General features: G+C 39.3%; 1 protein-coding gene across 8 annotated transcripts in view; it reads left to right on the forward strand.

Moving 5' to 3' along the window:
* PTK2 (protein tyrosine kinase 2) overlaps positions 1-24,166 on the forward strand; it is a 242,743-nt gene that overhangs the window by 19,672 nt on the left and 198,905 nt on the right. For 6 of the 8 annotated variants that reach the window (XM_070940302.1, XM_070940305.1, XM_070940306.1 and 3 more), the window contains exon 2: positions 3,030-3,092. The exons of the other annotated variants lie outside the window; for them this stretch is intronic. The gene's annotated coding sequence lies outside the window, so the exon portion shown is untranslated. The remainder of the gene's footprint in view (positions 1-3,029; positions 3,093-24,166) is intronic. 8 annotated transcript variants of the gene reach the window in all.

Raw genomic sequence — 24,166 nt, forward strand, 5'->3', positions numbered from 1 at the left:
TGGCTTCTCCATTGACTTTGCTTTTCAGAAGGTCACAAGGGGTGATCACATGACCCAAGGACACTGGAACCATCATAAATATGAGTCAGTTGCCAAATTTTGATCACGAGACCATGGGGATACTGCAACAGTCATGTGAAAAATGGTCATAAGTCACTTTTTTCAGGGACGTTGTAATTTTGATCGGTCACTCAATGAACTGTTGTAAGTAGAGGACTACCTGTAGTTTCCTTTAATGATGACAGATCACTCCTTGTAGAGTGGAATCTGTACTTCTCTAGATGCAGCTGAATATCTTTTTTCTACCAAATGTGGGAAACATTAATTAACCAGAGTTAGTTGGTTGAACTTGACCAAGCAACTAGTTCACATTATTAAAATTGGGGAAATAGGGTTGTGCTCTTGTGATGCAAATTCCACCTCTTTTGCATACAAGTCCTTTACTGTCATCTTTGTACAAAAAGTGGGTTAGGTTCTTGTCAACACAAGGCTGGCTGCTTTCATTGCTTGCCATCCATCTCTTGTGTTACTAAGTCTTAATATGTGAAAGTCATTTAAAGAAGACAGACCAAGTGGGGCCTAATCACTTCTTTAGATTGAACTGACAGATCTGTAAAATCTTAGTCATGCCAAATTTCTTCCCTTTACTGCTAAGTGTCTAGCCATCATTGGAAACTCCTCACGTTTCTTCAGTTGGTAGTTGAATATTGCCTTTTCTACATTTGGCACATTATGCATGCTAATGTTTGCTCAGCGTGGAATTTAAGAGCCGATAGAAGCATACTGTAGGTCAGGTTGGAAAATGAGTGAATAAAATATATATCACATTTGATTAATTTGTAGATTTGAAATGTGGAAAAAAGTTGTTCCTGATTATTTGAACTGTGGCAGCATTTCTGTAACACGAACTGTGTAAAGATTTTGGTCTAAAAATTACTTTCTGAGATGGCTTGTATGTTATTAATACATTTTAGGTGGAGAGGAAGTGGAGTAGGTGAACCAGATTGCAATATATATATTCACTCATATACCCAAGATCCATTCAATAATTTACAGTACCAAAGTATGGAAACTTAACCATCAGGGATAGTAAGAAAGCTGATAAATTTGGTTTGGTAGATATTTCTAGGTATTCAATAAAATAGCTTAGATCTAATATGGAAAAGAGTGACTTTACGGATTAAGGGAGGCATAATCTCCAAATATTTTGCTTTGAAAATAAGAAATATATAAGAGTGATAGAGAACAGTTTTGGAAGGAAAGAGCAGGAAAATCAACCTTGTGCATAAAGAATGTGTGGTCGTGTCTCATGATTTGATGCTTTAGTTCAAAGTGAATAAAGTCCTTTTAACTTAGTCTGAGTTCTTTTTAGGGCTTAAGACACATTCCATGTCCCGATAGGAAAAACTAACCAGAAAAGAAAGTCAAGCCTGGGGAACTACAGTTTGAAGCACCTTCAAAACTCTTGGGTGTGGCCTTTAGAAGCTTCCAGAAATTGTTAATTGAAACTTTAAACGTAGCAGAGAAAATGCATTTAACATATGGATGGGGAGAAGAGTTTAACTATTCTGAATTTTAAATTAAGTTGTAAATGAAATCAAATTTTGGTTGTTGTTTTTTTCCATGGCTATGCTTACTGCTTTTGGGATTGTGGTTCTCACACAAAATGCTTCTGGTGTTAGCCTAGAAAAGGTTAATTTAGGTTTCAATGCTAACCTAATAATAAACTGGTATTTAAAAGATGTAACAATTACGGTCAGTGTCAGTATAAAGTCTTGATTTCTTTTAAACCATTTTTTCCTTAAAAAAGCATTTGGTGGGAGAAATCCTGACTTCAAATAACTAGCATAGAAATGGGAACAAATATTCTAGAGAGAGATAACCTTTGGCAAATAGATATACGGAGTGCTCTTGCACTGATAAGAATGTTTATTGTTACCGTTGATGTAGTGTAGTATGTTAACTCTAAGAAGGTGCAAAAATACATTTAAAGTGCCAGATTGCTTTACTTTTCATTTTTATACAAAACCTTATTGTACCTTCCATTTTCAGTAGTTGTAAATTACTCATTTGAAAACTTCTAAAGTAGAATAGAAATAGAATGGAACAGAAAATTTTATTGTCACTTTCAATGTACAGTAATCAGCATACATTAAAATGAAGTTTCATTGCATTCAGCTCTCAAAAGATAACCATTATGCATATACCCACATACGCACACACATATATGACACAGAGAAACAGCACAGTCTAGTTTGAATGTATACATGGCGAAGAAAAAGAATCCTGCAAGTTTACCAGACGGATGGCAAAGAGAACAAAACTGTTATAGAATCTGGTAGTCCTGCTAGAAATACTTCAAAACCTCCTCCCAGAGGGGAGCCACAGAAACAGACCATGAAGTGGAAGTGTGGGGTCTCTAACAAAGCTTTGAGCTCTAAGTACATAGCTCTTATAAGCAGTATCCTGAATAATGGGAAGTGAGCTTCCTACAATCTTCTCGGCTGTCCTTACCACTCTCTGTATGGGCTTTCTATCTGAGGCGCTGCCGCCACCAAACCAAACCAAACGGGGATGCCTCATGCCTCTGTAAAAAGTGGCTGGGACAGAAGGAGAAATATGTGCTCTGTATGAAATGCAGATGCTGGTTCACTAAGGATGACGTTTGAAGAGACCAAATCAGATAGTTAGTTAGTACATTCTTCTTTGTAGGTTTGGGCTTGTTGTGTGTGTGTGTGTGTGCGTGCGTGTGTGTGTGTGTGTATGTGTGTACAGGTAGCCCTTGCTAAGTGATTATTTCACAGTTCACAGTTATGACGGTAATGAAAAGTAGCTTTGCAACCCTTCTTCATATTTATGACCTTTGCAAGCTTGTAAAGCCAAGGAAAGTTGAAATAAGATAGTAAGAACAATCATACTTTTACTTAATGATCCACTTGTTAGTCCCAACTGTGGCTGATAAACAAAGTCTACCTCTAGACTGAACTGTGTCAAAGAAAATTCCTGATTATTTCCAATTATTATTACAGATTAAAAGAACCATCTGTTTATTGGGACAGACCTCCTGCTGAGAGCCAGAACATCTTTTTATAGTAGGTATTCTATTTTTGTTTTTCCTGCTTGCTGGCATGCAAACATGGATAGGTTATATTGTATAAACTAGCATACAATTGAGTAAGGGTAGTGTAACAGTAATAACTTTCAGGGCCCTTACTCAATTGTATGCTGCACTGTAAATTTTCTGCAGTGTTAACTTGGGTAATTCCTTGTACTAACATTCCTTGATGAACATCTTCATAATTTTAGATATTGTAGTCTTATAGCTATTGGAAGCAGGGTGGATTTGATTTAAATTGAGTTGATTTAAATCACAATTTAAATCATGATTTAAATCACTAGTAAAAAGACTTGATTTAAATCAACTCGATTTAAATCATAATTTTTAAAGAGCAACTGTCATCTCTGCTACTCCTTTGACCCACTGTTGTCTCACCGATAGTTCCAGTGTTGCAGAATATACAGCCTCATGCTACATAACTAAGCTCCATTTCATGCTGAATAAACTAAATTATTTATGTATCTTAAGTAGAAAACTATCTTAAGATAGATTTTTACCCCAAAAGTTTTTTATTAAAATAAATTCAATAAAAATAAAAAAAAATCCAATTTAAATAAAAAAAAATCCGATTTAAATAAAAAAAAATCTGATTTTTTTGATTTTTTTAAAAAAAAATCATTGATTTTTATCCACCCTGATTGGAAGGCTTGAGCTTCTCACGCGTGGAGAATACCTAGTTTCAGTTGCATTTTTGAATTTCCTGTAGCATCAGCACTAGAGGATCAGAATAGCTGTAGAAAACGTAGGATATTTTTAAAAAGTTTATTTGAGGAACCACATCTGCCCATCCCATTCGGTTATCAGGAAGAGCATGCTGTGGGGGGGGGGGGGTCTCGCCCATAAAAGAATGCCACTCACAGGAACCAGGAGGGGAGCCTTCTCTGTCGCAGCAGCCACTCTTTGGAATATCATTCCCCTTAAGATCAGATTGGCCTCAACCTTGCTGGATTTGCAGAAGGGCACCGGGCTTTGCCAGGTGCCCTGGGGATCTGGGAAGGTAGGTATGGTAGGGAAACTGAGTGCACCTTCCTGTGGATTATGTTTTGCTTTTAATTATTTTTGGTTATGTTTTTGATTATTTTGTTGTATTTTTTGGTGTTTTTTTTTATTTATTTTTTAAATTAAACTGTGTATATAGCTCAGAGTCATGTATGTGAGATGGGCAGCTATATAAAGGTGCTTAATAAATAGTCTTGACTTTCATACAGGTAGTCCTTGACTTATAGTGACAGGATAAACATGTAGCTTTTCCAGTATTATTGACGACTCAAACTAGGGTTCTCTGTGTCTGAAGCCTAGCATCTCTTTCACCTTGTACTCTTGTTCCCTGTTTACCAGTTTGGGAGGTGGGGAGGGCACTTGTGAACACAGAATTTGTGTGTGTGTGTGTGTGTGTGTGTGTGTGTGTGTGTGTGTCAGTGGTGGGTTGCTACCAGTTCTCCCTGGTTCTTGCAAACCGGTAGTGGAAATTTTGAGTAGTTCAGAGAACCGGTAAATATCACCTCTGCCTGGCTCTGCCCCCAATCTATATGCTGCTTCCCGAGTCCCAGCTGATCGGCTAGGAGAAAAAATCAGGGCTCACTTGACAAAGAATAGAAAAAAAAAACAAGACACCTTAGCTTTAAATTGAGAAGCCAAGAAGCCTCCCAACTGATTGGCTAGAACCGATCCGCTCCTTGTAAACCGCTCGGTGGTGGTAGATTGGCAATTGAGGCCAAGCTGCCTGAAAGCGGTTTCCGATGTTCTCGGTGGTGGCAGAGTGGCAAAAAACTGTTTAAACTCTTGCCGCGGCGGTTCAAAGGGCCGCCCTACAGCTGATCAGCAGTAAAAGGCAGTGGTGGTAGACCAGTGCGCTCCAAAAACAAATGGGTAGACCGGTATGGCTCTGCAAGCAGTTAAACACCCGGAAGACCAGTACCTCTGCTAAATCCTAAAGAATTGTCACATGACCATCAAACCATGCCCACAAAATAAGCCACGCCCCTAGAACCGGTAGTAAAAAAATTTACAACCCACCTCTGGTGTGCCTCTTTTATAAGCAAAAGTCTGATGGAATACAGAATGAACCTTCATTGATGTTGTCAATTGCAAACGAAATGCTACTGGGTTTATTTGCTTAGTCACCGGGAAAGAGCCAATAAATTTAGAGTCTAGTTTCTTGGAAGATCTTGTGGAAGTTAGAAATTTGGTAGAAAGCCACACATCATCCCTTCTGCAATTTTGGCTCTCATCTGCATGCATCTAGTACTTTTTTTGGATGCAACCTTTGATAGTTCAGGATGTTTCTTTCAGTGGTGTTTGGTTGCCTGCCTATGGTGCAGGAAAACATTTTCTTGTCTGGTGGTTGTTGGTAAGATTTGTGGATGAAACCCATAAATTGCTTGGAATGGGGACATACCAAGAGAGGAGTTGTAAAAGAAATCAGCAAGAGGAATGGGATAAACCGAATTGTCATTGGTAAAAAAAAGAAAAGAAAGATAGCTTCTTAAATATTGCTGTGATAGGTAACTATCTCAGCTTCTCCATTGGCCTTTTAGACAATGTGAGGAAGGCAAATGCATTTTAATAGTTAATAAGTGTAAGAGGGTTAATAAGTTCCAAAATTTGGAAGTGAACTGATGAGCAAGCACTTTGCCTTACTTGAGTTCAGCTGAGGCTGTTTGAATTCAGCCAGACCCCAGAAACCAGCAGATTTCAGTGGCATCTCCAGCTGGGTAGTATCAAAGAGACCCAGTTTAGTCTAGTGCTGGATAGTGTGTGAAATCTGACTTCTAGTCCTGCCTTAAACATGGAAGCCAGTTGGGAGATTTGGGGCCAATCACCCTCAAAGTGAAAAAGATGATAGCAAATCATTTATGAAATTGAAGCATCTTTCATTGGCTGAAGTGGACTTTCAGAAGTATATTGTATTCAGTCTGAAGGTGACAATTCGTGGTATTTTTTAATGTATTTATTTATTTATTATTTATTTATTTATGAGATTTATATGCCCCCCTATCTCCAGCCGGACTCAGGGCGGCTCACAACAGTTAAGAAACATCTAATAAAAAGTTAAAAAATTAAATCCAAATCTCATAATATAATAGTTAAAAGTACAATTAAGACTAACAAGTTAAAATTAAATTACAATTAAATTACAATTTACTAGAATGAGCTTTAGATCAGGGTCCCCAACCCTCCATCCGTGGGGTCCGCAGCATGCCAGCAACCGGGCCACACAAACAAGTGAAGCCCCATCTTCAATATGCAGGCAGCATGTAAAACCACAACCCTTTGGTCCACGGAAAATCCTCTCTCCATGGAACCAGTTCCTGGTGCCCAAAAGATTGAGGGCCGCAGCTCTAGATAATTTCTTTTGGATTGGTTTTCTAAGAAAAGTTATTTTGCGTATTTTGCACTTGGCTGCTAAACCGACACCACATGAGGAACTGTATAAAAAGTGATTTGGAGTGTGGTTTTACTCTGGTGCATTCTTGTTTTTGTGTGTGTGAGGGAGGGGCTTCCTTTCATTTTTGATAAATCGTGGGTTTGGGACTCAGCTCTTACTGTAAAGTGATGAAATATGCCCAGATTCAATTTATGGCAGCTTGCTGACCCACCCAAAAATCAGTTGTGACTCATTGGCTTGTCAGTTTTTGCAATTTGAGAACTGCTGAATTATATTTTCAATTTATGAGAAAGTCAGAAAATAATGAGCCAGAAACTTAATTTCCATTGAAAAATTGATATTTTCTTTTTGGTCTCTGTCATTTGTATTTAACCCTGCTTGTAGAAGTTTGTTTCATTTGAGATTATTGTTGAAAATCCTGCAAAACAAGTCAGGAAGAGTTTTAGCAATGTGCTTTATTTGGCCTTCTTTGTGTTCTCACGCACGAGTTGTCAGCCAGCAGTTTACTTTGGATAAATAACTTGTAGAGTGCAGTACAGCATTCTCTTCGATCAAGCTTAGTGACAGAAGTTCCACTACGGATTCTATTCATGGCTGCTCTGGTAAAATGCAGAAAAGCAAACAAAAAACAGCATGGTAAGTATTTTAAAACAGGGCTCAACCCTTGGTCCGTGGACTGGCATCAGGCAGCGGCATGCCAGAAACCGGGCTACCAAACAAGCGAAGCCCCATCCACAGGATGCAAGCAGCACATGGAACCACGCCCCCTCTGGTTCATGGAAAAACCTCTATCAACATGTCAACATATATACATATTAATATGCAAGGATATATACGACTAATTTTTACTATATAAGAGCCGTGGTGGCTCAGTGGTTAGAATGCAGTTCTGCAGACTACTTGTGTTGTCTGCCAGCAGGTTGGCAGTTCGATTCTCACCAGGCTCAAGGTTGACTCGGTGGGTAAAATGAGGACCCAAATTGTTGGGGTGCAATATGCTGACTCTGTAAACCGCTTAGAGAGGGCTGTAAAGCACTGTGAAGTGGTATATAAGTCTAAGAGCTATTGCTATTTGCAATTAAATTAAATTCGTGATCTTGCATTTTAATCTTATATATAAGGGTGCAATATTGTATGAATGTTAGAATAAGTCCAGCCTTTGAATAAGGTTTGATTTTCTTGCAGCTTCTGAAGTTTTGAAATCTCGATATTTGCATATGCCTTTCTCCTTTATTGATATGCCTTTCTGTTTTCAAAAGATTATATAGAGTTGATTATATGCCATCAAGTTGTATCCGACTCCTAATGACAGCATAGATTTTTCTCCATGATGATGATCAGGTCTTCCAAATGTCTACTCATTACCATTGTAATTGAGTTTCTTCACCTTGCTGCTGTTTTTTCTCTTTTTCTCTTTCCTTCTACCTTTCCCAGCAGTAGAATTGTCTCTAGGGAACTAGGTCTTTGCATAATGTCTCCAAGGTGGGAATAATTTGAGCCTGGTCATTTATGTCTCGAATGAGAACTCGGGGTTGATTTGATAATCCATTTATTTGTTTTCTTGGCTGTCCACCGTATTCTTAGGAAACACGCACATTTTCAGAGAATTGAAATGATTACCAGAAACGTATCTGCTGCATTAAAGATGGCATTGAAAAGGAAGATAATCTAGATCTACACATCCTGGGGGGTAGGATGCAAACTTCAAAATATTTTTGGATTACCACTGAGAAGGCTTTGTGTCTTGAACACACAGGCCTAATAATTTTTTGTGGCTTAGAAAGATCTGAACTAAAATTTATAAGGTAGATGGTATGTCCAGTATTAAAGATAATAGGATTTTAAGCTGTAACCATTTAGCACTTCAATAATTGAAAGTAATACTTTGACATAAACCTGGAAACCAGTATACCTGACATAAAACTAAACATTTTTAGGCTCCATCGATCTGTGTAGAGTTGCAGTGTATGGACCATTTTCAGAGGTAGCTTCTGGAGTGCATTGGAGTAGTTCAAAGTTTATAGATCTCTAATGCACGTATATTTTAGACATGGTTTGAATACTCCAGAAATTGTACAAGTAAGAACTGTTAAAGAACTTTGTGCTTGCTATCATTACCTGCACATCTCCAAACAAATATCATTTAAATATCGACTAGCTGAATGTTTGGATGAGAATCCAAATTAAATGTTTCACATTTTAGTTTAATTATGATTAAGCTAGTCTCTTTTTTTCTTCTCTGCCAAATTGATCAGAGACAGATAAAATACAGCCACCAGCCCTTTGTAGCCCCCACCTCATTGTGGAAAAACAGGAGGTGAGGAGCATTTTGAGGGCTGTGCTGATAAGTTAGCTGGAGTCTTTACCAGGATCTTCAATCGGTTTTTATCCCAGTCCACTATTCCATGTTGTTTGAAGGCTTCCACCATTGTTCCACTGCCAAAAAAGTTCCCTATCAATAACTCAATGATTACAGGCCAGTGGCACTCACTCTTATCATCATGAAGTGCTTTGAGAAACTGGTCTGTCGGCACATTATTTCTGGTCTTCCGCATACATTTGATAAACACCAGTTTGCATACAGAACAAATAGATCTACAGAGGATGCTATACCCATCACTCTTTACTTTCTCCATTGTAGTGGGAACAGCATCCAGGAATGGGTTGTCCTCGTCTGTCAGCCAATTAGACTGAGTCTGTCAAAGCTGCAAGGACACGCCCTCTGCCAGTGGTCCCAGCTTTTGACTCAGTTTTGTTCCAAGACAGACGTGCTACAATTGCCATCTCGAATTAACATCTTGAATCCACATCGGACTGTCAGCCAGCTCCCAGCCTTAGCTGGTGGAGCTGTGCCTTTTCCAGCGCAAAGGGCTTTAGCCCAACCCCGCTGAAGGCCATGCTGCGGCGAGCCAGATCAAAGGACAAGGATTGTGGCAGGGCAGCAAGCAGCAGCATTGCTCAACGCCGCTGACCCTTGGATTGCACTAGACAGTGGTGATTGACGCTCCTTTCTACCCGGTGCTCTGCGAGGCTTCACTAGCAGCCGAGGGAGCGCCGGTTATCAGGTGAGTCCCGGATCGCTGGGAACTGAGTGTTTAAGCACTGGACGACTGTCCAAAGCCCAGCCTTAGCCCTCGGGCTCAGAAGGCATCTGAGTCCCTGCCCAGATCCTGGGTAAACTCTTGTGCGAGTGCTAGGCTTTAGCCGTGCTCTGTAGCAGTAGGGCCTGATTTGGATGAGTCTGCTTGGCTGGGAAATGGCCCAGGACGCCATGGCGGCTGCCATTAGCCCTTATCAGCAAAAATTTGACTCTCTTGGCCCCTGAAGTTGACGATTCGGCGGGAACCTCTGGACAGAGGCCCATGGGCAAGAGAGCCATGGTGAAGTTATCCCGGCACTGCGGCGCCTCCAAAAAGGCATCTAAGGCCTCGGAGATAGATGCTGTTTGGCGGCAGAAGGCTATTGATCGGGAGATCGAAAAATCCATGAAGAGAGCTGACCATCAGAGGGAATCACCTCAGACAGTTTTGGCTCAGGCAGCAAGTTCGTGCCTTTTTGCCTCGCAGCTGTTGTTGGAGGAGTTTGACAGCCGCCCGGCCTTGCAATGGTCGCCAGATGGACCTAGCGAGCAGCCCTTGACTAATCTGCCTGGCAACAGAGACCACTTGCTAAGCCTAAGCACATTTCGGGGGCCACAAATGTACAAGCGGATTGGCTTAGCAGGGCCACAGTCGATCATGCAGAGTCCATCCAACTTTGTTTCAGGAGCTGACGGAGCACTTTGTCCGTCCGTTGATCTCTTCGTCACTCCGGACAACGCCCTTGTCAACGCGGTTCCGGGTGCGGAAGGGGTCGATATAGTTATTGCTTTGGGATAGAAGCTGTTTTTATTGTCCTGAACAGACAATAGTTTGAAAAATAGTCCTGAACAGATGGCAATAGTTTAAAAAAAGGGGTGCCCAGGATGAGATGGATCTTTAAGAATGTTTTGAACTTTCTTAAGGCAGCAGGAGCTATAAAGCTCTTCCAAAGAGGGGAGAGGGCAACCAATGATCCTCTGGGCAATAACCCTCTGGAGTGCTGTCCTATCTGCCATTGTGCAATTGGCAAAGCATACACAGGTGCATTAAGTTAAAATACTCTCTATGGTGCAGCGGTAGAAGGTCAGCAGCAGTTTTTCATTCACATTGTTACATGTCAGTGCTTATAATTTAGTAGTACCGGAGAGTGTAATTTAAAGGTGAAAATTGAGTGTGGAAAAGAAGGTAAACTTGTGAAAAGCTTTTGTAGGCATAGTAGAATATATTTAACTGAAACTACGTATTCACTGTCAGCTATCTGGTAGTGATGCGATGTATTTGTCTCATGGGGAATGAAGCTTTATAGAAAGTAGAAAGAGTTGACTTGCAACCGCTGTTAGTAATGTGATCTCAAGAGCAGCAAACCTTTGTGAGATTGTATCCTGGACTACCATGAGTTACAAGTATCTATGCCCATTAGAAAAGCACTGGCTGCAGTTCAACATTTATCTATTCTTAAACTATGGCATATGAAGCTGAGGCTGAGAATCCTGGGTGCTACATAGTAATATAGCCCCTTCCTTCCTTCCTTTCCTCCTTCCTACCTACCTACCTACCTACCTATCGGTAGTCCTCAACTTATGACCGGTCACTTAACCATTCAAAGTTACAACAGATATCTCCCCCCGGTACTTAACGCCCCAATCCTGAAGTTACATCTCCTGCAACACCCTTGTGGTTTCTCACTCTTACAACCAACTGCAGGCACTGGACCTGCTTTGCTACCTCACCAAGTTCCACATGGTCCTTCCCACTTTCTGTCACCGGTTGCTCACTTAGCTTTTGAAGATTTCCAGAGCTCAGAAGGTCAGGGTAGGGAAGGAGGCTAGGCCACTGCATTGCTAACCACATGGCACAATCCCACAAACGCCCCATCTTTTTCTGAACACAAAATAACGCTGGCAAAGCTCTGTTTTCTTTTCCCTGCTGCTAAAGCTAGCCTTAAGTCTGCTGATGTTGTGCTAGTGCAACTCATGCTGCCAAAGCTACGGCCAGCTTTATTGCGGAAAATAAACCCTGCCAGCTTTCCTTTCCTCCCTAGATGCTAGTCTTATGTAGGAGATGGCCAGGCTGAGCTCGAGGAAGGGGTCAAATGCGTCATTAGTCACAAGTCCCTGCGTGCCCAGAAGAGATCTAAGTCTAGCCCATCCTAGATGCCTTCTTAATTCCTGCTCATTTCCCTTGACCATTAGTAGCTCAGATTTTTGTAGAAAGCTTAAGTTTGTAATAAAACTTTATATTCATTTCAATTGCCTGAATCTTGTGATTTCCCCGGTGCTTGACACCTTAGCTCTTGACAGTGTTAGCTTCAGTATTGGGGTGGGGTGGGGAGGAGGCCCAAGAGGCTGTTGGAACCCCAAGGGATGGTGTTAGCAGAACATGGGACATCTCAGGGGGATTAAGTGATAGAGGGTGGAGAGAAGGGCAGGGGAAATGTGCATAGATTCCTATAAGCCACGGGCAAACAAAGTGACTGCAGAGTGGAACAAAGATTGCCCTGCACTATATTCTGGATCCATTTCCTTGGGAACAACTGGAAGCATGGTAACATTATGCCTCTGGATAGCATCCCAGAGAGGTAATGCCAATAGAATCAGATGAGCCATGATCTCTTCTTTCCATTTCTTGGTACACTGTATTCTGCCAGGGAGAACCAGACGTTTTCTGACCTGACAGTAAAGTCAGAATAGAATGAAATCAGTGTGATTCTAAAATATTTGCAGATCTTACCTAAACAGCTTGCTCAGGAAGAGTGGATTTGACATTTCCCTTCAGACAAGTGATTTAAATCTGTTTTCTTTTGTTTGGATCCAGTGTTTTCATTACTGCCTCCATCCGGGAAATTAAACATTCCACTTTTATTAAGCAGATACGGGTAGTTCTCGACTTATGATCTCAATTGAGCTCAAACTTTCTGTAGTTAAGTGAGTGTCAGCCCTGGAGGCCATCTTTTTCTTTAGATCATCAGGGCTGCCACGCTTGGTGGATGGGCATGATGTGGAAACTGGGAGGGTGGGGGGTGAGATGTATAGCATTCTTTCACTGGGAGTCAAGGATGTTCAGCCTGCATCTGGAGAGGCATGACTGGGAAGCAACTCCAGTTAGGATGGTGACCTGATTGGACCATGCGATGGACATGTGGTTGCAGGGGAAGGGACTTTGGCTTTCCTTTGGGTGGGGAAAACCCGGGAGACTTCAGATTCGGGTTTTCCCAGATGTGCCAATATGACATCTCTAATAAAATGGAACTTTGAGGAAATGCCTGCCTCAGAGTCTTACTTGGTTGGGGGTGTTACTTGGAACCCTGACAATGAGTTTTGCTCCATTTTACGACCTTTCTTACCTCCGTTGTTAAGGGAATCACTGAAATTGTTAAGTTAGTAACATGGTGGTTAAGTGAATCTGGTTTCCCCGTTGACTTTGCTTGTGAGAAGGTCGCAAAAGCCTGGGACACTGCAACCGTCATAACTATGAACCAGTTGCCAAGCACCTGAATGTTGATTATGTGACCATGGGGATACTGCAATGGTTGTAAGTGTGAAAAACGGTCATGTCACTTTTTTCAATACCATTGTAATTTTGAACGGTCAATGAATTAACTGTTGTAAGTTGAAGACTACCTGTAGTAGTGGTGGTTGCCTTTGCACAATTACTCTGAAAATGAGCCCAAACCAGCCTATGAGACTTTCTCCGAAGTTTGAAGTGTGAAGTTTGCTGTTTAATAATTCTCAGCATTGCAGTATACCAAGAACCTGTGGTTCAGCTTCAAAGAATTTATATCAATAAAATAGTTTCCCCTTATTGTGGGAATTCACCTTGACCTTGGCAGTGCCACCAGCCACTTCTGAGAGAAGAAATTCCTGCAGACAGCTTAGGAGAGATGTAATTTCAAGTTGCTTGCTTCCAACGCAGCATGGTGTTTCATGAGCTTTTCTACCAAGAGAGGATTGGCAAGGCATCATTGCATCGCTGGCCCCTTACCCAATGTTTAAGGCAGGCAATACTGTGTGGCGTGAGTAGTACCATAGTTGTCGGGAAGTAGACTATTTGCCAGAGCTAAGAAATGAGCTGTACATTAAAACGTCTTGAATTTTCAATCGCTCTGCACTTTAGTTCATTTCTTTAGGTGTATGATTGATTATGAAGTGTCCACTACCACATAGTTATTTAGGGTTTTAGATTCACACAGCTCATCTGACACAGCTCTCATCTGAAAATAATTTCTTCCAGTCTTGAATTAAAGCCATCTGTCTTGGGATTTAAACTTGAGCTAATTTCCTGGTTTCACATAACCACAGCAGACTCTTAAGAAACTTGTTTAAGTATGTTGTTGAGTCTAACCTACTCACAGAATTCTATATAAATCTGTATCTTTTGGCTAGGGTATCCAACTGTGGCAACCTTAAAACCTGTGGATTTCAACTCCCAGAATTCCCCAGCCACCATGGCTGGCTGGGGAATTCTGGGAGTTGAAGTCCACAAGTGTTAAAGTTGCCAAGATTGGACACTCCTCCTTTAGGCTATTTATATTTGGATAGATCATGTATTTGGCCTTACGTTTTCATTTTTATGGCTATTGCTCTCTAGGAATCCTCTAGGTATGCTCTGCCGAAGTGTTCCATTGAAATGTTAAAAGCTCTGATTTGATAAGAATTGAGAGATCTTCACCGATAATACAATAGTATGAGGCACGGAATAAAGACGGTGCTTTTAAGAGCCTGGATTTAGCTTTGCAGCTACTGGTAACGATAACAGGATTTAAATTCCCCTCTGACTAGTATTACAAACATTAGCTACATCCACTCAACAAAGGAGTAGGGGGAAAAATTCATCCTCCTGTAAATAAGATGCTTACCAGCTTTTCCGCATAGAATTGTGTATAATGCTGCTTAAGAATTGCCTCTGAGCATTTCCTTCTGGCTTCTTCATTGGAAGGAAAATCTCAAAACCTGGAAATCCTGAAGGAAGGTTTGATATTAAGTCATTTCCCCCACAAAGCTTAGACAGTTTTAAAGTCTGGCTTTGACACATTGTGGTCTATCTGGCCTTTAGGGTGAGGGTGAACTTTCAGATAAAATAAAATAACTTGTTAAATAGAAACTATCAGTTTGTTAAACGTTGGAGAAACTGATTTTTATTTCTTTGCTACCTGACTCCCAGCGACTCTGGGCAGCATCAGTCCTCCTTGCCAAAGGCCAGGATGAAATACTAGTGGGGTAGAGGACATTTGAATTTTGGAGGAAAACTCATTCCAGAAGTATAAGGTCAGGAGTGGTATAAGAAATAATAATTCAAATAACTCTAACAATGAGAGCTGAAGAAGCTTCTTGGATGAAAAGCGAAACGTCTTCAAAGAAAAAATCAGAAAGTCCCATTGCTTCTTGAAAAAACACCCTTGGGACAACCATGACCTGGATGACTGAGAATCTCCATAGACATTTCTCACGATCTTTGAAATAGAATTAGTAGCTTTACAACTAAGTATGTTATCCTGCAGTAAGTATATTGTCCCAGGATTGCTCGACAGCTGTGGAGGACCCTATGGTACCCTGGGAAATGGTACAGCTACTTTAAGGAATGGCATTCAGCTGCCACTTTTGTGTCACTGCATTCTCCAAAGCCTTTGAATCCAAAGTGCTGTAAAAAACAAGAGATGAAAAATTAGAACTTTTGGGACATAGAAAACAGGTGGGGATATGCAAATATTAATGTTCTGGAGCATGTGACAATGACATCTCCTATCAGCCATGCTGTTCAGGAGGGTAGTTCATTGCTTTCCAGAAGTGGCATTGATTATTTATAGGTTTCTGGATCCAGTTCAAAGTACTGGTGTTAAACCTATGAAACCTACCCGATTTTGTCTCCTGTATATTTGTAGGACCACATTTCCCAGCCATATACCGTTCTTCTTAATGTAAGCTTCTTGAGAAGGTGATGCTAAGGGTCCCCACTCCACATTAGCTGGGAGCATAGCCAACCTTTCTCAGTGGCAATTCCCATGTTATGGAACAGCCCCATCTCTTAAAATATGTGTGGTCCCAAAGCCTTTTAGACAGTATTCTGGAGATCATTTCAGTACTGATGATGGTTAGGCTTCCCTTTTCAAATTGATATATTTTTGAGATTGTGGATTAATTGCTTTATAGGTTTTATATCGTACTTTCCCATGTCAAGATGAAACTAACAATTTGAAATTAGCAGATAATATTTTTTTGTTAGCTGAGAGTATAAAGAAGACATACAAGAGCTCATTTAGAAAGTAAAAATGAAAATTGAAAAATGTGGAGGTTAGACATATTGTGTGCTGGAGAAGTAAAGAGAAGATTAATCACAAGGAGGAAGCAATGGATAACTTAGAAAATTTACTTGAATGACAACAAATACCAGTATAGTTCAGCTCTGAGAAGCTGAAGAAGCTTCTTGGATGAGAAGCAAAACATCTTCAAAGAAAAACCAGAAAGTCCAGTTGCCTCTTGAAAAAGCACCTTTGAGACAACCATGACCAGGATGACTGAGAATCTCCATAGACATTTGGATGATGGATTAGAAAGAAACAGTTATACCTGGAAAGGTTGAAAGGAGTAGAATAAAGGGAGAACAAGACAGGTATCAAAAGAAATTAGTAGAACATCCTTGGAAAAGAGTTGTAATATTGCTGGAAATGAAGCTACTGTATTTGTCGGACTATAAGATGCACTGGTGTATAAGACACACCAAGATTTCGAAGAGTTAAGTAAGAAAAAAAAAGTTTTTGCCCTCCCCAGGCCCCAGGAGCACTCTGCAGGCCTCCCAAAGCCTCTGTGCATCCTGTTTTTGCAAAAATGGGCCCGTTTTTTCGCCCGCTTTTGCAAAAAAACGGGGCCACAGAGGGTTTGGGAGGCCTGCAGAGTGCTCCTGGGGGCCGGGGGAGGGCAAAAATGCCTCTGTTTTTGCAAAGAATGGGCCCATTTTCTACAAAAATGGGCACGTTTTTGCCCTCCCCAGCCTTCAGGAGCACTCTGCAGGCCTCCCAAACCCTCTGCGCACCCCGTTTTTGCAAAAAACGGGCCCATTTTTCACAAAACTGGGACGAGCGGGGCAGGGCTTTGGGAGGCCAAAAATGGCTTTATTCGGTGTATAAGACGCACCGACATTTCCATCCTCTTTTAGGGGGGAAAAAGTGTGTCTTATATTCTGAAAAATACGGTATTTGTTTAGTGACCATTCAAAGTTATAACAGTACCGAAAAAAGTGACATGACCAGTCACTTACGACTGTTGTAGCATCCCCATGGTCATGTGTTCTAAATTTGGGTGCTTGGTGGCAATTAGCGAGTATTTAAGACAGTTGTTAGTGATTTAGAAATTCAAGGTGAGCTCAAAAATATAGGTGATGCTTGGTGAATGTTTGGGAGAGAAGATGAGCATGATTTAGAGCAGCATCAAGTTTCATGTTTTGCAAAAATACAACTGTTTACATTTCCACTGAATTAATTATGCATCTTCCCGAACCTTTGATTTAAATATTTAAATCATACCAATTTAAATTTAACTTGCATGAAAAATTCATGAACTGATGTTTTCTGAGTATATTCAACTTCCTTTTCAGTTTTGTAAATGTTAAAACACTAATACAGTATTTTTTAAGACAATAGATCAGTGATCCAGACATACAAATAGAATCATTTCTAGTTTTACTGGGCTTTCCGTGGTTTTTGTTATTTGTTAATATCTTAGTTTTGCATAGGAAATCCAATAACACATTATTTGGTTCAGACCAGACAGTGCAAGCTAAATATATTAGGAAGATGAGTACTATAACCACAAAGTGTAGATCTGTTGTAGGAGTCTAGAAATATGTGTGTTTGTGCGTTAGAGGCGGAATTGCTCCAGGCTTTTCAGGGTTGAACTATGTCCTACCTAACAAATTTGGAACTTAACAAATTTTCAGTTTTAATATCTCTGCAAAGTTATGTTCTTTAGGATGGACTGTAGGATCTTCTAAGAATAAAAAATTCCTTTTTAAAAAAAAAAATAAAAGGGTGAAACGTGTCTCTATAATGGTTAAACTTGCACTGGTTTTGCCTTATCATTAAAGGTGTGTAAATTGTTTTTGAAGCAAGGGTGTGTTTTGATTTCTGCCTACTGTGAAATTTGAGAACTCCTGGGTATTTAGAGAGTTGACAGGAGGAGCCCAGAGCAGCAGACACAGCTACAACAAGGGAATTAAGCGCCACTTCTTTCACTTGAGGCTTTAATCCTCTGCAAGGGGGAAATGCAGGTTCTTGGATTTCTAAATTGTGCAAGTAATGGTACGTATTCATATTTCTTGGATGACTGAGGAGCGATCAAGTAATTTGAGGGAAAAGATGACTGGCTGATTGTGGGGAAATTTCTGATGAAAATGAAAGTTCCATTTGTTTTTCGAACGTCTGGTTTCTAAGTTGTAGTGAAAGCTCTTGAATAACAGGGAAGTAGTAGCATAAAGAAGACTTTGTCTGAAGTTTCCCACATTCCATGTTTTGTCCCAGAATTGTTTTTTTCATCTACGTTTAATTGATTTTTGTAATAATTCAAACTGTAGTCTTGGAAAAATGTACACTAAATTGTTAGGATTATGGTGCGTGAATAACAGATTCATGGTACGGATGAACTCTCTTATCTGTGTAAGTAGTGGCTGGGTATTGCCATATAAAGAAAACTTTATTCCTCCCATTTTTAAAATAATATTTTAGACAAGGTGTGCTTTTCCTGTTCTGTCTAATACTTGTAGAACAGAACTGGGTAGGAAGTAAGGAGCTAACTTATTCTTGTTTTCTTTTTTTTTCATAGCCTATATTTGTAACAGCAACTGATGTGTCTATTCCTGTCTGTTAATTGTTAGAAATATATTTTTCAAAATATTGTTTAGCATGTCGACAGCATTTGTCTAATCAGTTCAACTGCAAACCCCCCCCCCATCATTGCAGTGTCTTCTTTTCCCTACCTCATTTTAGCTACTGCCATGCATGTTTTTTCCCCACCCACTCACTGCCCAAATATACTTGTTATAGTCTGGACAAGGAGCACCAGAAGCTAGTATCAAAACAGTTGTAAACAGAACAACTTGTAAACCTTTGTGTCTCCCTAAATGCATTTTCTTTATTTGCAAAAATATTTCTGACACCTTAGAGTATTGTTTTAAAATAATTTACAAATTTATCTATTTGGCTAGTGATCATCTGTAATCGGGTCATTATAGCCAATCAATACGGAAGGGGAAATTTTAATAGGAAATGGTGCCACATCCAGGTGATGTCAGTTGAGCTGAAACCTTTGAAGGACGGAATGTTTACCCTGTACCTGTGTTTAAGAGTGTATATAATCTTGTTTTGCATTACTGCTACAGTCACTTCTTGGACCAAGACTCAAATACTGACATTCGGCGTGACTGATTAGCAGATGTTGAAATGTGTGTGAGCATGTTTGTGGTCTAATTGTCTCGTGAATGTTTCTGCGAAGAGCTTTTTCCCTTGCTAAAAAGCGATCACTAGCAACTCAAGGTGATAATTGCTACCTTCTTAATTGTACTGCATTTGGACGGTTCATCTAAACAGAATAAAATTTTTGGGATGTTATAAGAAGTTTATCTTCAACATAGCAATTTCCTTCTAGTTGATGTCTGAATTTGTGTCAAAAACACTGAAAAATGATGACTCCTTTGGGAATTTAAAACTGTAGGAAGGAATTTCTACCTACATATTCTTAATAATATTATTTTTATAAATATTTGATTCATTTCATGTGTGTAGGCCATCTTCTTTTGGTGGAAGAAATAGAAATTATATAATTAAATTACTCATGTATGTTTGTTCTATCTGTACGATATTAACTTCAGTTTGAAGAACCATATCCAAGGCATTGATGCAATAGATGTCCCGAAATAATAAAACCAAAGGGAAAATAGACACATGATTGGTCAAAACCTGTGGGATAATTGTACCATTACCCAACTAGTTCAAAAATCATATAAAGAACTACTTAAAAGTTTGCATGAAGGAATGATTTGCAGTAGACTATTGTATGGACTAACTCATTACTAATGCTTACCCAGTCAGATGTTTTACAAATTTATTTTTCAAATTTATTTTTATTCTTTGTTTCCCTTTGCTATTTAATTCTTTTCAACATTTATTGCCAAAGACCTTAAGTGTGCATTTAATATCCTAATTCAAAAGCATTATAAAAGCATCCTAATTTAAAAGCTGCCCTGAGTCTCAGGGCGGCTTACAGTGCATTAAGCAATAGCTTTCATAGTTTTGTATATTTATACAAAGTCAGCTTATTGCCCCCACAAACTGGGTCCTCAATTTACCTACCTTAGAAAGGATGGAAGGCTGAGTCAACCTTGGGCCTGGTGAGGTTCGAACTTACAGTAATTGCAGACAGCTGGTGTTAATCATAATGCTATCAGTCTGTTGAGCCACCAGGCCCAATTTTAATTGTATAACTATTGTATAACTATGTATACCTATAACTATTGTATAACTATTTAATTGCCCAATATAACTATTTAATTGCCCAATATTAATTGTATAACTATTCAGGGAATATTTAACTTTTTTTTAATTTTTTTTTGATTGTAGAGCTGTAACTACATGCAATACAGTACTATTTATGTAATAAAATGATGCTATTAAAACTCAAACCAAAAATTCAAACTATAATGTTAGCAGATTTAGAGAACTTGTTGTTTTAGGGTTTATAGATGTGAGACCACAAACTGGAAGACTTTGAGTTATGGTCCTATCTTAGTTATGAAGTCAACTGATGACTTTGGACTAGCTTGCTCTCTCTCAGTTGTAGGAAGAAGCCTATGGTAAGCCACTTCCAGAAATGTTGCCAAGAAAACTGAAAGGGCATATCCATATACATATCCATAACAGTGGCCATGTTGGTAGTGGTTCATGAGTGTTGAAGTCCAGCACATCAGGAAACCAACAGGTTAAAAAGGGTAATCCTAAACATGTTTTCATGCTTTCTTTTAAATCAGATTAGAAGTTTATTGTCACTTTAAATGTACACTAATCAGCATACATTAAAATGAAATTTTGTGCATTCAGCTCTCAAAGGATAACCACTATGCATATACCCACATACACACACACATATAATACAGAGAAACATCACACTCTATTTCAAATGTATTCATATACATAGCGGGAGGGGGGGGGAAATCCTGCAAATTTACAAGATGGATGGCATAAGGAACAAAGCTGTTACAGAATCTACCATAGTAATCCTACTATAGGTACTTCAAAATTTCCTCCCAGAGATAAGCAACAGAAACAGGCCATGAAGTGGGTGTGTGCTTCAAGCTCTAAGTACATAGGGCTTATAAGCAGCATCCTGAATAATGGGAAGTGAGCTTCCTATAATCTTCTCAGCTGTCCTTACCACTCTCTGTATGGGCTTTCTATCTGAGGCACTGCTGCTATCTAGTCTTCTTAATAAATATTGATTTTATATAATCAGTCCTATTTAGGCTAAAGGAAATCCAATTTCTATTCTATTCTGTTCTGTTCTGTTCTGTTCTGTTCTGTTCTGTTCTATTCTATTCTATTCTATTCTATTCTATTCTATTCTATTCTATTCTATTCTATTCTATTCTTCATTCTTATAATTTAGGGCCACTGTGGGGTCACCAACACAAATACAGCCTATGTAGGTTCTTGCTAGAACTTGAATGAATTATATTTTAATATGCTTGTTGGCACAGGTCCATGTGTGCGAATGTTAGCCATGTATCGCAAGCGTATGTGTAGATTTGAAAATGTGACTAGATGAAGTGAAGGCGTTTAAAGACAAATTCTTTATGAATTCCCCATTCTGCATTGTTGAGAAATTGCTGAATAGCTTAATGATGTCAGATAAGTGCATATTTACTAAGAAATATCTCCAGAGGAGGTATTTTACCATACATTAAAAATAAAAGTTCCTGAATCCAAATTGCTTAAGTAAATGGATTTGAATTCATACATGCTAAAATGGCCTTGGAGGAAACAATACCGTCACTGTTAAAACTGCTTTTTGGAAAATGCCTCAGAGCTTTCAATTACAAACCTTAGCATATTTACAAAGAATAAAACAAACACCCCTAAAATTTTGTAATTTTATAGTATCTGCCAAGGGTGGTGGGGGGCAGAATGACAGAAGCAGTGTCCTACATATTATACAGTGCAAACACGTTCCCCCTTATTTGTGCGCTGTGGTGTTGCCCACAACATGAAAGGACAGAGCTTTTTGTTATTTTGATGAAAGTGCCAAGATCCTGCAGACCCCAGTGCTGTTCCCTCCCACCACAGGAAGGTAGTTTTCTCCCTTTTACTGTTTCTCTACTCAGAATTACTTTCATGCTCGCTATTGGGCAGCCAATACATTTTATAAATACATTTATACCTAAATGAATTCACATTTTTTTTCTCTTTCTTTGGTTGAATGCAACTAAAAGTTTGAATATATAATATTGTCTTCAACTCTAGTGCTTGTTTCTTCCTTGAAGCCTGTTTCTCCTTTTTTAAATTGTTGGCTGTTTCAAGATTTCAATGCTTTTGTGACAGTTGTTGTGGAGTTAAAAAAAAAAAAATCTGGATAGTGGATGTCCAGAAAAAAGGAACTATTTACAAAATTGTAGTACAGTCGGGGCAACTTATTTCATTCCGGTTGTATTCAAGAATTTCAACCCAAAATTAGTTTTGTTGATTCTAAATCATCTTGTTTTGCTTTTCAGTTTTTGTAAGCAGTACTTGGTGAGTTGTTTCTATGATAAATCATAGGTTTCTATGATAAATCAGCATCAATAATTTAAAACCCTGAAATAAACTTGCTTTGAGGGAGGATTTACAGATACAGACAGATATGGAGAGAACTCTTTTCTTGAAGGGGAATTTGTCGTTATTTGTGTCAGCTGATCGCTCTCTGATCACAATTTGTTAGCCTCAAGTTCACAGCAGAATGGAATAACAGTTGCTTTCTCAAATTTTCTTTATGAAGAATGTTGCTCTCATAGTCAGAAAAAAGGAGCTAGTTGGTTCTAAAAATGTAGTCATTCCAGTCTTCTGTTTAACTTCATTGCTGCATTGTATCCTAACAGGCATTTGCAGCCTGATAGCATATTCACAGATTATGTCAGAACAAATTATCCAAATATACGTAAAATCTGTATAATTGCCCGCTTTGTACCATTTGGGAAGCAATTAAAATGAGTTAAGGAAAATTTCAACCTATGAATAATTCATAATTAATCTAGCATTAATATAACTCATTCTCTTCTCCCAGCTTTCATCAGGAAAGTGGGTTTTTTGCAGCTTTTCTTCTGAAAACTGATTCATTTTGAGGTTTTGGCATAAGTCCATAGCTTCGGCAGGCTTAACCATTTGGCTATATATTTACTTGTTGGTAGCAAGGCTACTCTACGTTATACAACACAATCGTATCAGCAAATGGATTGCACGCTTATCTCTCTAGGAAAGAAGCAGGGAGTTTTTTAAGCTGCTTGTTTCCCACAACACCAGACAGATTCTGTGCAGGCGTGAACTTGCTGCCTCCGGGTTGCGTCATGTTATGACTAGATGAGATAGAAGAGTTCACATAACATATATATCTGTGTGTGATGGTTCCAGAAAAGTCAGGGACATTGATTATTTTTATACTACAGACTTTCTTTGTTCCCTCCATTTCAGTTCTGTGTTTTTCTCTAATAGATGAAATTGTATGTGAGGGCTAAATAAAGAATAAAGACTATGCATGATTTTCTATATTTATCAACTCATCCGAGCAGGGTAATTTTTGAAAACTGATTTATATTCTTCAGGAGTCAATCTCTTGTAGGAGAATTGCTCGTTTTCTTCTTTGACTAGCACTATCCCAATATATTTAGCTCAGAGAAGGATTTCTAATCTTTGGTATGGCTGTATAGTCCCAAGTATGCTAGGCCTTAAAAATTTCTATTTGATCAGTGGAAACCAATTGGCAACAAGAGGTGATGGATTTTAATTTGGCTTTTATTTATTACTTTAGAGTATTTGCATGCCACTCAATTTCATAAAAGTCTAGAGTGGCTTATAGAAATAGAGTTAAAAAGAAAATTTCAATTTAAACAAAATTAAAAATGTTGCAGAAAAATAAAGTATTATGAAATAATAAATATTATATGTTAAAAACTATTTCAACTGAAATGACTTTATAATACTAAAGGATCTGGGTTTGGGACAGGGGATACTCCTCTGTTCTGGTTCTCTTGGATCTTTTGGCGGCTTTTGATACCATCGACCATGGTATCTTGCTGCAATGGCTCAAGGGGTTGGGAGTGGGAGGCACTGTTCTACGGTGGTTCTCCTATCTCTCGGGCCATACGCAATCGGTGTTGGCAGGGGGGCAGAGATTGGCTATGAGGCCCCTCATAGGGGTGGGGTGCCCCAGGGGTCGGTCCTCTCGCCTCTCCTGTTCAACATCTATATGAAGCCGCTTGGGAAGATCATCCATGGTTTTGGGGTGCGGTATCATCAGTATGCTGATGATACCCAGCTTTTTATATCCACCCCAAACCATCCCAGTGATGCCC

The sequence above is a fragment of the Pituophis catenifer genome, unplaced genomic scaffold, assembly GCF_029215685.1.
Source record: "Pituophis catenifer annectens isolate HBS135680 unplaced genomic scaffold, rPitCat1.0.hap2 SCAF_3, whole genome shotgun sequence".
Classification (NCBI taxonomy): Eukaryota; Metazoa; Chordata; class Lepidosauria; order Squamata; family Colubridae; genus Pituophis; species Pituophis catenifer.